Source organism: Triturus cristatus, chromosome 1_1 (assembly GCF_964204655.1).
Source record: "Triturus cristatus chromosome 1_1, aTriCri1.1, whole genome shotgun sequence".
NCBI lineage: Eukaryota > Metazoa > Chordata > Amphibia > Caudata > Salamandridae > Triturus > Triturus cristatus.
In genome coordinates this window covers 832864017-832881021 of record NC_140579.1, presented here as the reverse complement: position 1 = coordinate 832881021, position 17005 = coordinate 832864017, and the positions used below count along the sequence as shown (strand labels likewise).

The window sequence follows — 17005 nt, the reverse complement described above, 5'->3', positions numbered from 1 at the left end:
AGTGTCAGTTTTTGACAATCATGTATCCTGGTTGTACATTTTTGCCACCTGTGTGTGGTTCAGATGCTACACAGTTGTGACTTTGTGTGCTGACATCTGTGGGTACATTCTGGCTTGCCATGAAGGGGAACCCACAGTACAGCTAGGCTTTTTTGCTACACAATTGCAGGCCCATTAGCTTATGCATTGTCCTGGGTGTGGACATGTGTGCCACTCCAGATGACAGTCAGTAGGTCATATGTGTAGCCAACTGTGTGATCAGGTGACGGATAGCCATGTGACAAATGACATGATTCAAGTTGTTACACAGAGAAAATGTCCATTGGCACTCACTACACCCGTCAACATGTCTCAATGTTTCATATGCGTGACCTTGTTGTTTTGTTGTGAAGGACAATGATGTGCCTGCATGCCAGATGTCTCCCAAGGAAGTGCACAAGACACCACCTTTACACTTTCCAGGGACACTCTGGCACATTTTAAAGTAAGGCACAGTTCGAACAAAACTTGTTTTGAGTTCATACATATACATCTTCCCACAGTGTGCTAGCAATTGGGTTCGTCCTTGGTTGTTGCTGATACCAACTTACGAGTGTCAAGTTATCCAGACCACCCTGGTGCCATGTATATGTACTTACTGATATGCCATTTCTGCCTAACAGTGGCTGATTTGAATGAGTCTGGCAGCTCAGACAATGACTGTGTACATGTAGTTTGGTGTGCACCTCCTTGTGTGACTTCTGCTATACAGACACATGTGTGTTGTGTTCACAGAGTGCCACATTCACACATGCTAGACATGTCTATTATGTAAAGGGTTGTGAATCTCCAGGAGTCACAATGTATTGCTTTGGGGTGTCAAAAGTACTCACAGGTCTCTGAGTGTGGGGACACCTTCTGCATTGGCATGTGGTCTTTGGCCTTCGTTGCAACAATACTGTTTGTTTCACAGTGAACAAGAGGTGGCATGCCTTCATAGTCTCGCTGTGCTCAACTGATCCCAGACACTAGCTTCTCATGATCTTGTGATTTCAAGTTATTTGCTGTTGTGTCCTAATTTTATTTTTATCCAAGTGGCATGGTGGGTCAACCAACTGGGGAGTGCAGGTCTTACATATGTGGGGAGTATCCTAGATGTTACTCAGGATGCCTTTCCTGATATGCAGTGTTGCCTATTTTGTTTGGACTCATGTGTCAGATGTATACAGGTGACTGATTTTTTCCTGTCTCTTCACCTTGCCCACAGCATCATCTGAGGACACCGAGGGAGAAACCGGCACGGACGTCGAGGAGGGATCGAGCAGTGGTGCCACCACTGCTGAGGAGTCGGTGGAATCCAGTGGCACGGAGGGCGAGGGGAGTGAGGCGGAGGACCTGCCCAGTACCAACACAGACTACGAGGCAGACGGGTCCGAGGCTGAGCTCCCAGAGGGGGCGGTGGCTGCTCCCACAGCTGAAAGCAGCAGTACATCTCTCGCCGCCCCCTCCATTCCCATCACCGTCCTCCCACTTGCTCGGGTCCCTTCTGTCCGTGCTAGGTGCCCACATGTCTCCTTCGTGCCAGGCACTGCACCCCCTACCCCTGTCCCCCCTACTGCCCTCACTGCCGAGTCTGTGGACATTCAGGGACAGTTGCAAGTTGGGCAGACATCGATCCTGACTGTCCTCCATGGCCACACCAGACTGCTAACACAGATGGTGTCATACATGGAGGGCATGTCATCAGCGATATCTGACCAACGGAGGTTGCTGAGGTCCATGGACTCAACACTGACGGCAGTAGCAAATCACCTGCAGCGCTGCGTCCCCCCCTACCCCTGCCCCATCCACAAGTCCCACAACCATGCCTGTCCCAGTCACACCAAGACATCCACACACACGCACCCCACCAGACAGTAGCAGCACACCACCACATAAGGGCAAGCGCACACCTCCTGACACGCACACTCAGGGGGAAGCAGGCACACCCACTGGGTCTGGGGCACACAGGCAGGCACGCAGCCACAGTCCTCGTCCACATGACTCAATCCCCAGTCCCTCCGATGTCACTCCCCTTGGCTCCCCTGTCCCAGATTCGGAGAAGGAGGCCTACTTTTCTGGGCTGGGCCTCAGCCCCACTAGTTCACCTGGGCGGAAACGGTCAAGGCACTCCAGGGGAGTTAAGTCCCCCAGCCTGTCCACCACCTCCCCCAGTAGTGCTGCAACCCATCCCTCCGACCCCCCCCCCTCCTTGGGGCCTGTTGTTTCTCCGGGTGCAGGGGAGACGCTTGAAGAACTGGCAGAAGTGTGCAGCGCCGAGCTCGCCTCCACCTTTGGCGCTGCCCCACCCACTGTGGTGGAGTCGTCCGTCCCTGCACCCACCACACCTACCCTTCCCCCTCCTGTCCCTACGGTACCTGGTCCTTCCCCACATGATGCCCCCCCCCCCAGTCGACGACACAGTCTTGTGATGTGCAGGCAAGCTAGGGGAGACGCATGGCCATGTGGCCCCCCCCAAGGACTGATGTAATGGACTGGCCATTGGCCTTTGTGAATAGTCTTGTTTACACATTATTATTTTGCTGCTGAATAAAGCCTTTTCTTTTTCGTTTGGAAAGTCTTGCATTTCAGGTATTGATGTTGATGTTGATGCTACAGGAGTTGGGGTTGTGGGCATGTGTTATGTTTCAGGGAAATGTTGTAGTCTGCTGCTCATGGGGTGGAACCTGGTATCTGCGTGCCATCACAAGGTCTCTGCAAAGATTCTTTGTCGTGTCTGCTCTTTGTGTTTGGAGACATTGTCCCAAGGAGTGTTCTTTCCTCTGTGTCACCTGGCATCTCCCCTGCAGAGAGTTGCACAATTGTTGTGTTGCCCTGTGTCTACATATCCTTGGCTGGTGATGGATCCCTTCAACTCTGGCCATGCCTGCTCAGCAATGTGTCCGGCTGCATAGTCTGTGCCATCCTTGGTACTCACTGTACTTGTGTATAGAGTGTTTTGCCATGCCTTCACGGAGACATTGTCCCTTTTCCGCACAATGCATGTGTGTAATCCCAGCCTAGTACACATATGGTACTTGTCCTGCTGGGTATTTGAACACCTGACTCACAATTGTGGCCTTTGTATCTGTGGGAACTCCACCCGATTCCTTCCGTGACAGACAACATCTTGGTGGCTAGGCCAGCACCTGAACATTCCTATCAGTCCTGGGATGTGCGTGTCAGTGTGTGTTCTCTTTGGCTCTCTTAGTTTATTAGGCAGTGGCATGATTATACAGTCTGGTGGCATGATCTCAGTGTGTGTCTTGTGATGCATCTGCCAGGGGTGGTTATGCATGTGTTATTTGTCCACACACCCACATGTGGTGTGTCATGTAGTGGGGGAATGACATCCATCCTCCTGGGAGTGGGACTCTGCTGTCAGTGATGTGTTGCTATGGCACTATCATCATTGTCCTAAGTTATGGATACGTACATTGACCCATGGAGCTGTGGTCATCTGATAATGATGTACACCCCCCCATATCTCTGTCCACTGCTGGGAGTCCTCTGCACCCACGCCCATGGCTCTGTCCACTGCTGGGAGTCCTCTGCACCCACCCCTCATATGTCTGGGCACTGCTGAGAGTGATAGGCACCCACCCCTCATATGTCTGGGCACTGCTGGGAGTCATAGCCACCCACCCCTCATATGTCTGGGCACTGCTGGGAGTGATAGGCACCCACCCCTCATATGTCTGGACACTGCTGGGAGTGATAGGCACCCACCCCACATATGTCTGGGCACTGCTGGGAGTGATATGCACCCACCCCTCATATGTCTGGGCACTGCTGGGAGTGATATGCACCCACCCCTCATATGTCTGGGCACTGCTGGGAGTGATAGGCACCCACCCCTCATATGTCGGCACTGCTGGGAGTGATATGCACCCACCCCTCATATGTCTGGGCACTGCTGGGAGTGATAGGCACCCACCCCTCATATGTCTGGGCACTGCTGGGATTGATATGCACCCACCCCTCATATGTCTGGGCACTGCTGGGAGTCATAGGCACCCACCCCTCATATGTCTGGGCACTGCTGGGAGTGATATGCACCCACCCCTCATATGTCTGGGGACTGTTGGGAGTGATAGGCACCCACCCACCCACTTGCGATCTTGCTGTGGTACACTGCTGTCCTGGCCATACACCACCCCCAATTTACAGCTGATGTGCTGTACCATGCTCTGGGGGCGTGGGTACGGTCCGTACACGCGTACCCCTACATCACCACTACTATGGTGGTACGGACCGTACCCACGCTCTGGGGGCGTGGGTACAGTCTGTACACGCGTACCCCTACATCACCACTACTATGGTGGTACGGACCGTACCCACGCTCTGGGGGCGTGGGTACAGTCTGTACCACCATAGTAGTGGTGATGTAGGGGTACGTGTGTACGGACCGTACCCACGCTCTGGGGGCATGGGTACGGTCCGTACACACGTACCCCTACATCACCACTAATATGGTGGTACGGACCGTACCCACGCTCTGGGGGCATGGGTACGGTCTGTACACGCGTACCCCTACATCACCACTACTATGGTGGTACGGACCGTACCCACGCTCTGGGGCATGGATACGGTCCGTACACGCGTACCCCTACATCACCACTACTATGGTGGTACGGACCGTACCCACGCTCTGGGGCGTGGATACGGTCCGTACACGCGTACCCCTACATCACCACTACTATGGTGGTACGGACCGTACCCACGCTCTGGGGGTGTGGGTACGGGCCGTACCACCATTGTAGTGGTGATGTAGGGGTACGCGTGTACGGACCGTACCCACGCTCTGGGGGCGTGGGTACGTCCCATAACACCATTATGGTGGTGACGGGTACGCGTCTACGTCCACTTCCGTTGTGGCGGGACGTGTGATTGGTGGACACGCCCCCCGAAGTGACCAGACCATGGAGGTAATTATTGTGCAGGTTGTATTTGTATTTTGTGGGGTGTGGGTTATGTTTCCTGCCCCTTGCACCCCCCCCCCTTTGCCCCTGGGGGTTGTTCTGACCTTTTGCGGCGTCTGCGTCGGTTTCTGAACATGAGGTCGTAGGCTATGAGGGCCGGGATGACGCGTAGGTTGGGGTCCATCGCTGTCCGTCGCGTACCGGTGCTCCTTGTTCGCGTCGTCCTCAATTTCCCCGCAGTTTTTGGCTCCCGTAAAAAATGCTACGTGCGGAGTGACGTAGGCACGAATCGTACTTGCTGGTCCGTGAAACGCTGCCTGACTCCGTCCGGACGTCGCGTCTGCGCCGTCCAGACTCAGATTTGTATGTATTTTTTTGCCGGTCTGTGTTTTTTACGACTCGTACGGAAATGGTGTTTCTGTACGATTCGTACTTGCGAGTTTGTAAGGTGTTTTTCCCGGGTACGAGTCGGACGGAGAAAACGCTCCGTATGACCATTTGTACCCGGGTTTTACCGGATCGGAATCGGCACCTAAGTGTCTATTTTCACAAACTAAAAATATTCCTAAAGAATCGTCTGTATGACTTAAACACATTCTTTCAACTGTTTACAGGAGGTTGGCCAGTGCTGGAACCAGGATCCACCACTGAGTAAGAAAAAGTAATGATAACACTACTTACCTGCTAAGTGAATTTTCTGCCATAGGATAACATTGCTGATTCTATGTGAAAAAAATTTTAAGTGTCAACTTTTAAAATACAATAATATTCCTTAAAAATCACTACTGTAACCAAAGCGCTTTTACTCAACTGTTTACATTAGATGTCCAAGGACTGAATCTAGGATCCAGTCCTGTGGTTAGAAAAGTAATCCATAAAGTAACTAATTGCATTTCACTAGAAATTCACATTGAGCTCAATGTTGCTTTGTGTTTGAAATTGTGTTGCCCATTGCAACAACTGTAACTACTGTACTTAAAAGTCTGTTGCCTATTTGCCAAGTATTTAAACTAAAGTAATTCATTCTGAGAAAGTATATTTTGTATTGTAATGTATAATGTAATTATAATGTAATTAAAAAATATATATCTAAAAATAAATAGTTAAAAAATATAGTAAATCAGTATCAAAAAAATCAGTATAACAATTAATACATTCAAAATTGTCATTTACAAAACCTTTGAAATTCACTGAAAAAACCATAGGTTTCAGGCCTGATATAGTTAGGAATTAGCATTTAAAAAACCTTTGAAATTCACTGAAAAAACCATAGGTTTCAGGGGCGTTATAGTTAGGAATTGGCATTTAAAAAACCTTAGAAATTCACTGAAAAAAACCATAGGTTTCAGGGGCGGGTACATTTCCCTCGTACAAAACCCTAGAAATCCCCCCGTTATAGTAAGTTCATCTAACTATAACTCGCACCCCCGCAATGCACTGCTGATGACGTCACATATTACATCACTCATGACATGGCCAGTGACATCACTGATGACATCACTGATGACATCTGAAATGACATCACTGATGACGTCATCCAGTGAGTGTGTGTTTCTGTAAATTTTAAATATGTTTAATATATATATAGGGAAAAACCTATGGAAGAATGAGTGGGTGTATAAGTGTGTGAATGGATGATTTAGTAGGTGCGTGACTGACTCTATAAGTGAGTCATTAAACGTATCTTACTCCAGACTAGTGACTAAACTGTGTGAATGTCTATATCTGTCTGTCTGTTGGTGTATAAGCAGCTGCATGGTTTTGTGAATAGCTATATGAGAGTTTCTATGGGTTATTGATTGGTTGTCTGAGTATCTGTTTGGGTGCCTGAGTGTTTGTGTGGGTGGGGTGTGTGTGACTCTGTGCATACATGTGTGAGTGGGTGATTCTATGGGTGCATGGTTTTAAGAGTGCATCTGTGATGCAGTGTATGGTTGGGTGAGTGTATGTATGGGTGTGTTAGTGATTCAATGTATATCTCAGTGGTACATGTGTGAGTAACTACATATGTGAAAGGCAGTATATATGTGTGTAAGAGTATATAAGTGGTTATATGTGAGAGTGTGTGATTGTTAGAGTGGCTGTACGGATGAGTGTGTGCTTGTATCAGTGATTGTATAAGAGCGTAAGAATGTGGTACTATTTTTATGAATAAGTGTTCTTGTGTGTGTATAACTGCATAGGTGAGTAAATGGGAGTGTGATTAATTATTTGCATGACTGACTAGGTGTGAGAGTACCTCTATGGATGATTGGTGGTGTGTGAGTGTCTATGTAGGTGTATAAATGCATATGATAGTCCTGTACTGAGTGACTGTAAGTATGAGTGACTGTACAGGTGAGTGAGTGGATGTGTGTGTAGATCTAAGAGTCAATGAGTGGGTATGTAGTTATTGGTATTGGAGTATCTATGGTTTTGAGAATGGACGTCTGAAATTTTGAGCAGTGCATTTTGGGGGCGCGAGTTATAGTTAGCTGAACTAACTATAACGGGGGAATTTCTAGGGTTTTGTATGAGGGAAATGTCCAGCTAACTATAACGCCTCTGAAACCTATGGTTTTTTCAGTGAATTTCTAAGGTTTTTTAAATGCCAATTCCTAACTATAACGCCCCTGGAACCTATGGTTTTTTCAGTGAATATATATATGTATAAAATCGATTTTTTGTACAACTATATTTTTTTACATCAATCTTTATTTTCCGATATTATTATACTTATCTGTGTAAGTATAGGCAATCGATATATTTGCATTCTATATTGTTTCATCAATATTTTTAACAACTATATTTTGTACATCGATATTCTGTCAGTGAAACTGTTCACTGATGTCAACATCAATCACATGATCGTTTTTATAATTTGCCACTGGCAGGAGTGGATGGCTGGTGATGTGTGAAATAAGACATATATTATATCATTATGCTTGTGTATCTTCATTTCCACAATCAGTATTACAATTCACAAAGAATCACAACTGGAAAAATGTCTATGCAAATAGCTGCCTTCCAAGAGTAGGTATAATTCAAAGGTACCACGAATACAAACTCTTTAGCTACCATGTTAGAGCCAGGTCGATGGCCCCAGTGCTTGAATGATAACACGTGCAGGAACAAGTGAATGAATTAATGAGCAGGCATGAATAGAACAGATCCGTAGACTCAGGGGCGGATGGCCCATAGGGGCGCCGGGGCAGCGCCCCACAAAAGAAACTGCTCACTGCAGTTCGGCCAACAGGAATGTAAGCAGACGAATTGACAGCTTTTACAATTCGTCTGTTTACATTTCCGGGCCGGCCTGTTTCAGGGGTGAAAGTGCGCATGTGTCAAGGCACAGCGCACGCAGGCGATAGCAGGAGTCTAGAAGATGGACTGACTGCGCATGTGAGAGAGGAGCGTTGCTCCTCACTCACATTAACAAACCATTAGGTATGCTGCGCATGCCTAGTGTAGTGCAGGTGTCTGGAGATAGGCTCCTGCTCGGGCGGTGACGTGTTTTTCGTAAAGTCGCCCCATGCCCTATCAAATGCCAGCCGCCCGGCCCCCGTCTCATCCAGTCTCCTGATTTGGCAGTTAGTATTTCCTGTTGAGCGGCAAAAGAAAGATCTGGGAGAAGTTTGTTCCACCACGTTGCAGAGGAGACGTGATGCGACGCGGGACTGGAGGAGATGCCTGGTAAGTTTTATCATTAAATTAAACCCCCACCCGCCCCCCTCCCGGCGCTACCCCCCGAGTCATGCCGGCCGCAACTGCTGTGTGGTGCTTGATGTGTATGGTGTTGGGTGGGTGTTGAAGAGCACACGGTGTGTGCGCTCTGCACTCCCTCTTTTTATTTCTGAAGTACTTTGCACTGTGGTGTAGTGCGAGTTGTGTTTTGATTCTTTCCCTGTGGGGTTATTTCTGTGATAAAACGCGCCACCAGCAGCCAGCCTTTGCCTTATAGAAGCGCTGATGCTGACTGTCTTTGATCCTAATAAACACAGGACAAGTGGAGGGCAAATCACATTATCACCCTCCCATTAGTGGACCGGATGTTGTGCAGCAAAAGCCACTCATGAAACAAGCAGCGTTGCCGGGTTATTGATTAATTTGCTGCTTGCTGAAAAGCAATGTTAGTGCCCTAAATCACACAAACAGCCGAAACGCACAATCACCTGTCGGCAGTCAAATGTGAAGTGGCAGATGACACCAATGCAGAGCCGCAGTCACTCGCCCACTCCTGCTCTCCAGGGGTATGTGATTAATGAAAACACACACAAGGCGAGAGGCAGTGTCTCATCTGAGGCTGCTGCTGCTGATGTCATTGCAAGCACACCGTGCATGATGAAACAGCCGTAGCGACTAGTGAGTCCAGTGCTTTGAACCCTCATTACGGTTGTTTCTGAGCACTCCCGATGTTGGCAGGTGTAGGAACTGAGGCACCAAAAGATCTGCTCTAGATTACAAAGTGTGATAAAGTGGTTAAGCCAGGGGCAGAACCCTGAGTCCTACATCAACAGCCAGTGCCACAAAACCATTAAACCAGTGGCCACGGGAATTATGTTATCCTGCATCGGAATACAATTGGCATATAATCTACCTGCTACACATTTTACAGATTTCGAAAAATGTTTCTAGCCGCAATGAATCCAAAGTTTCTAAAATATTGAATTACCACTGGTGGTTCTGTGCAATGGTCGACTCTTTCCGAAGGGTTAACTGGTCACCTTTCAGTAGCCGATTGCAGTATTCAGCTGTATGACAGCCAAGTATTAATGATTTGAGATATTTTCCGAGATAGGACTACTGTATGTAAACGGAATGCTTGGAGTTGGAGTCGCAGGATTTAGAGAAGTGCTCTGAGGGGAGAACTCTCATGGGGGATACATTTTTATTTTTGCAAAGGGCTTCTTGAAGTTCCTGTAAGCGGACACCTCCCCTGTGCAGTCCTTTGAGCAGCAGCAAACCATTATGGCTGATACAAACGTTACTGACCTTTTTAGTTTATTAAACTAGTAAGATACTACTTTTATCAAGCTCATGCGCTTAATAAAAACTAATTTTGCAAGTCAGACCGCCTCGCAAACTTGCACACGTCTAATCGGAGTCCATGATGGATACTACTTAGTTAAATATTACCATTTCAAACAGGATTACACCCTAACTGCATGATATCTCCTATGCACTTTTTAAATTCAGTTTCCTTCATATAGTGTGGGTGTATGTCAGAGCAGATTTATAATCACAAGAGGGTGCTGCAGGGGGAAAATGACAAGTATTTTGATGTTTCGATCAAAGATGAATCTTGGAACACGATCTCTGCCTGCGGATTCCAAATGAAAATGAATGAGGAGACAAGCGCTTAACTAAGGAGACAATTTATGGGTGAAACCGACCCTCCTTGCCGCTGTTTTTTGTGGTGGGATTTCATCTGAGACATGGCAGAGTCACTCTTAAGGAGGAGACAACATTCATCCCTGACACGTGCAGACATTAATACTTTCCCACAGCTCAAAACCCAGCCATCGTATTACAGAGACTGCTTCCATTAAAGATTGAAGGAGCAGAAAGCAGATTTTAAAAAAAGATTCAATACTGCTCTCTCTGCGGAAATGCATCCAACCCCCTCCCCCCGTCCATAGCCCTGCAACCCCCCTCCATAGCCATGCCTGCATAGCTCCGTGAACCGTCATACATGGTGTCAATAGTCCCGTGCGATACACCCCATGCTTTCACACCCCTTTTGCCTTCATATACTACCTGCACAGCCTTGTGCACCTTGCACAGCACTGCCTTCAAAGCCCTGTGCACCTTCATACCCTGCTTGCATATACCGTGCGCCTTCAGACCCTGCCTGCACAGGCCGTTGCACCTTCATACTTTACTCTGTCTGCACAGCCCCAGGCACCATCATACCGTGCCTGCATGGCCTTGTGCACTTTCCTACAGTCAGAGCCCTCCCACCTTCACACTCTGTCTGCACAGCCCCATCCAGCCTCATACACTACACTGCACAGCCCTGGCTGTAGATCTCCGTACACCTGTCTGCATACAACACCGTACACTCTCCGTTGCCACGCCTGCACGGCCCATGCACTTCTATAGTCTGCACAGTCCTTTCCACCTCCACACCCTGTCTGCAAAGCCCCCCATGCTTTCCGTAGCCTCTCTGCTGGAGCCATGCACAGCTGTGCCTGCTCATAGGCCTGTCTGCAGCCATGCTTAAAGGCCCTGTATTAAGCAACATAATTCTGACAATGGCAAAGTTTTGACTATTGAGTGAAAGGACTTGCCAAGTTTCACTAATAAAACACAGATACAGAATATGAAGGAACTGTGCAAGTGCCTATTATGGGAAGACAAGCACTGGTAACACGTGCTGTCAGTGTTCTGCCTCTTCTCATTCTCCTGAGGTACTTGCAAAAGGCAGAACTCTTATATAAATAGAAGGAACATAATGAACACACCCCCCACTTTGGGGTATCAGTGTTATAGCCAGGGCCACAGGATTTATGCGATGCTGCTGCGTTTTAGGCATGATTATGGATTTGACACCCTAGCTATATAATCCATCATCTACAGCCTAAATTGAAGATTTTAACAAAAACCATCAGAAAAAAAGGATCAAATGTTACTAAAAATGCAGTAATATGTTGCTGCACAGTGGACGGCCCTTCACATAGTGTTAACATGTGCAGAAAATGACATAATAATGAAATAATACTACCCTGCATTACACTGTAAAATGTAGTCAACCCTGCTGCATAATTTCTTACTTCCTGTTGCATAATTCCAGAGGACCTGATTAAAGTGCTGCTGCTCTTCCGGTCCTTGAGAGAGGTGGAGAGAAGCAAAGGAGAGAGATGGGAGGGTAATAGGGGTCATAAGGAGGAGGCTGGGGCATTGCTGGGTGTATTGCATTAATAACCTTCCTGCTTCCTCATATTTGCTTGAAAATGCTCCATTTATCCTCTATTTTTTCAAAATGTTCTCGGGGGAGAACCCCCGATCCCCCCGAAGGTTGTTTAGGCGCGCTCGCTACGCCCGCTCGCCTCAGTGCAGTACTGTCATAAATTTACGCATCACCACTTTCAAATGTCACCAGCCACCACTGCGTAGACTCAATTCGTTTTCGGTGTTTCACAGCAGAGGAAGTGGTAGTACAAAGGTTAGAACAGATGCATTTTCAGCTTCTTAAGGTATCAAGAAAATGGCATTTCATGTGCATTTTAAGGAGGCAGATTCATCTAGAGTGTCGAGGAAGAAGCCAAGATTGAAGAGAATCGGTGATCAATTGCGGGTTGGCAGGCAGGGGTCGGAGGACAGAGCTACGTCTTGCAAACATTGTTACACACCCAGGAGTGTGGAGTGGTACAAGGATAGCAGAGGGTCTGGAGAGGAACCAAAAGGACAAGGATAACAAAGGCTGTGACCAGGGCAGAGATTGTGAATAGCTAAAGAGAGACCTAATGGCCATAAGAGGATCCTAGATTGCAACAGGTGGTGTTTAAAGGAATCTTTTCTAACGAAAAATGAACACTCAAATGCAGAATTGTCTTTTTGCTTGGGAATCCATAAATCCTGTCCCCAGAGCCTAGTGACTCTTGTTCCTAGATATCGAGGAGTAAGCCATATCTAGGTGAGGATCAAAAAACACAACCATCACAGAAAAATCTTAGAGAATTGGACCAACAGCCAGTAGTGGCAGCCTCGGAACCGGGGTGGTGGGATGGGGAGGGGTTTGGGGGATGAGAAAAATTAAAAACATACCTTCTTCTTCTTCGCCACAGCACATCAATCCTCTGTCCTCACCCGCACCGGAAGCACCCTGGCTCCCCCAGCCAATCACGATGCTGCAGGAGCAGTGTTGTGATTGATCTGAGCAGCCTGTTTGGCCGCACAGGCAGTGCCTGGGAGGCTGAGCAAATTCTCCACTGGGCTGTGCAACACAGCCCAGTGGAGAACATGCCAAGTGTGCATTACGGTTTGGCCAGCCCCAGTGGGCCAACCAAGCCGCCATGCACACTGAGGGAGGGATTGCAAACCACTCCTGCTCCCTCTGACGGCGGTGAACCCAGGCCCGCCTCGCCCGACCTGGCTGGAGTCCCGCAAATAAAGATAAAATGATAATAACTTCTTGTTATTATCATTTTAGTTTTATTTTCCATCTTAGTCGAGAAGCCACCACTGCCCACAGCGCAGGAGCCATGCAGCCACTGCAGAGACCCAGTCTAAGCAGCAGACCATGATTTAAAAAAATTGGGGCTTTGGTGATAATACTTTGAGGCTCATTGCGATGGCGGTCGGATTTTTTCCGGCCGCCACCTTAGCGGAGATTGGGTCCGACCACCATGCGTGCAGCGGTCCCGCCCGTTGTATTATGATGGGCCCGCCACCGCAGTATTAACATTGTGGCGGGCGGTGCTGGCAGCAGCACTGCTGCGTCGCGAAAACGAGCATGTTGTGCATTACACTGCACTACGTGGCAGGCACTGCACTGTGCCTGCCACTTGGTGCAGTGAAATGTAGGGGGGGTAAATGCAGTGAAATGTAGGGGGGCACTAGGGGGGTACCATGGGTACCCCCCAGTGCACCCACACACCCCCAACACGAGGGGGGCCCGCAACAGGCCCCCAAACACAATCCCCGCCAGCCTTTCTTTAGCGGAGAGACAGCCGCGGGAAAGCTGGCTTCCGCATGCATCCTAATCTGGACGGCGGAAAAAGCTAGGCACCGGCACCATTTTAGCAGTCCAGCTCTGCCTGCCAGGCCAGCGGGTGGATTGCTACTGGCGGAAAAGCTTCAGACGGATTTTCACACTGCCGCGGTCACCACCGCCATCATAATCTGACCAGCGGTTTCCAAGGTTACCATCGCGGTGCAGAGGTCAACGCCGGCCCGGCGGTGGCGATCCGCCCGCCATCGTACTAAGCCCCTTTGTGTTTGAGAAGAGATAAGGGATACAGACTGCACACATAGTAGCTGTATTCGATCCACTTTCCGTATATTAATAGTTTGGGAAACTGGCAATTAAGACATTAATGGAAACCTTACTCTTCTTGCAGGTAATGGTAGCTGGTATATACAATATAAAATACGTGAGAAACACTAGTATTAAGGGACATACTTTATGCACGTTCTCAAGCAAGGCAACATAAACAGTGGAACAGAAACAAAAGGCTAGTATTTTTGCATCATTTGTATTTTGTGAACAAAAAAAATAACAAACAGCATTTTATCATGACTGCAAAAAAGTAAAACAAATGAACTTGCAGGAGCGATTACTGAATAACACGGTCTCCTTGTGGTAAGCTAAAGCATCCAAACAGCACCCACTTCCTAAACAAAACAGCCACAAATCAATAGCATTTAAAGTCTTCTTATGCTAACAAACTAAATTCTCAATAAACACTCACTGGCTCTCACTGCTATTCACAGGTCTTGTCACACCTGCAGTCTAAAAAAAGGACTACTGGATGCCCCATCACCAAACATAATGGAAAACAAATAGAACAATACCACCATGCAAAAAATTCTGTAGCCTTGATAGCCCATCCAGGCAATGGTCGTCAGTAGGTAGTTATAGTTAGGACCTAGTTTCCATAGGAAAAGCGTTTTTTACTTTTCCCAATAACTTTGGCGCCGGCTGATGAATCGTCGTGAAATTTTCAAAACTAGTGGCCCGCTCCGGTCAGCTTCTGTCTTGAAAGTTTCGGGGTGATTCGTCAAGGGGGGGTTGAGAAAAAAGGGGGTCCCAAAACACGTTTTACCCATGTTAATTTCCGTAGGAAACTTTAGACAAAGCTACAGCCCGAACTGCTGAACGAAATTACACCAAATTTGGCAGAAAGGTAGGTCTTGGTTCAGAAAGAGCCCTTTTTTATAAAAAAATTGTTTAAATCTGTTCAGTAGTTCCTGAGAAATTAGAAAAAGAATAGGTTCGATATCTGTCCTCCATAGGAAACTTTAGACAAAGCTACAGCCCTAACTGCTGAACGGAATTACACCACATTTGGCAAAAAGGTAGGTCTTGGTTCAGAAAGAGCCCTTTTTTTAAATGGTGTAAATTCAATCAGTAGTTCCTGAGAAATTAGAAAAAGAAAGTTTCAATATCTGAGCAAAGAGGAGGGCTCGCGACCCCTCCGAGCACGAGCTTCACTCTGGCTGCCAACACTCCATATCAGGAAGTGTTGGCAGCCATCTTGTGACTCGGTTCTACCGAGTCACAAGATGGCTGCCAACACTTCCTGACAGTAAAACAAATATAAAAAACAAGAAAAGGGGGCTGGGTTTAAACACCCTGACCCACTAGGCCTGCACAAGGACCCCCAGGGCCACAAAAAGCGCTTCATTTTAATGAGGCCCCCGGGTGGGCCAGGTCGTGGGGGCATTGTCAATTAACAATAGCAGGGGCCCCCGCAGCCCCGGGGACTGCCACCTCTCCGGGGCTATGTAGATTATGTGCGGGGGGTACGTGCCCCCCCGCAGCCCCAGGGACCGGCAACTCCCTGGGGCTCTTTTAAAAGACGAATGCATGGGGGTCCCCCCCATGCTGCCCCAGGGACGCCACCTCCCGTGGCTTCATTAAATAAGGGCGGGGGAGCCTCACGGGCCCCCACAAGCCCCAGGGTCTGCCACCTCCCCAGGGCTGTCAAAATTAATTAGTGTGGGGGGCCCAAGCCCCCCAGACTGCCTCAGGGACCACCACTTCCCCGGGGCACACTGTATTCAAAAGCGGACATGAGTGATGTCATTTGAGATGTCACTGACGTCATCAGCAGTGCATTGTGGGGGAGCGAGTCATAGTTAGCTAAACTAACTATAACAGCGGAATTTCAATGGTTTTGTGCGAGTGAAATGTTCAACTAACTATAATGTCCCTGAAACCTATGTTTTTTTCAGTGAATTTGTAAGGTTTTTTTAAATGCTAAATTCTAACTATAACGTTCCTGAAACCTATGTTTTTTTCAGTGAATATATATATATATATATATATATATATATAGATAGATAGATAGATAGATAGATAGATAGATAGATAGATAGATAGATAGATAGATAGATAGATAGATAGATAGATAGATAGATAGATAGAAAGATAGATAGATAGATAGAGATATAGATATATTCCTTATTATACTTTTTGAAGAAGGGACAACTTGAGGTCGTCCAGACAGTTAAAAGATGTCTGTAGCGAGTCCTAAAACAAATGATACAGGCACTTGACAGAAACCCCAACCCACCCCAATCACTGCTTGTGTTTGTTACAGTGACACAGAGACCCACTACCTTGCCTGGGACATCCTCCGCTGGATTATCTATCTGATGTTGATTACCTGTACAGCTACGGTGAGCAGCTTGGACAAGATGAACACTATCTTTACAGGTGAGCATAAGTGGACACATTTCAGGAGGGAGTTATGAAAGAGAGTGTCTCTTTCTTGGTGTTGAGGGAATCTGCTAAAACTGGACCTCTTATAAACACCAAGTTTAACAACTTTCAAAAAAGGGTAACAGTGGGATTTCAGAGCTATACTAGGCCCAGACCAAGCAAGTCACAATAGCCCTAAAGAGAATAGGCTAGTCTAGTCATAATGTCCCGATCACAAATTTTTAATGGGAAGCAATGCATTTGTGCTGAGATAGGTTTGGTAGATGACAGCTACATACTAGTGACTGTGAAGGGTAGACCGTTTTCATAGATTGTACGCAGATCCTCTGTGAAAGGCGCCTGTAAACATGTATTGTTTTTCCGATGGCAAGTTACTAGTTGTATCTCCTGATAAAATCACCAAGTTCTTGATTTCTGTGATACAAGGTTACCAAAAATTGTAACATGCTTTCCATTGCAGAGGTGACAAGAAACAACAGAAGAATACAATGACTGCTCTGCTGTACCCAACAACCAACTCAAGAGCCCATAGGTGCTTAAAGCCACTACCAAGGGAGACAGCTGAACCTGGCATATGTGGCATGTTCGACGCTCGCCCTTCAGCAAGAACTGTGAACTCCAGAACCTCCAGAGCTAGCAATGGTGTTTGCGGGTTTCCAATGGATGAACTTTCTGGAGCATGTCTACCCACAGACTC

At 47.5% G+C, this 17005-nt stretch overlaps 1 pseudogene; it reads left to right on the top strand.

Annotated features, from left to right (window-relative positions):
• LOC146871149 (uncharacterized) overlaps positions 1 to 16800 on the top strand; it is a 417898-nt pseudogene extending 401098 nt beyond the window's left edge.
• The last annotated feature ends 205 nt before the right edge of the window (positions 16801 to 17005 follow it).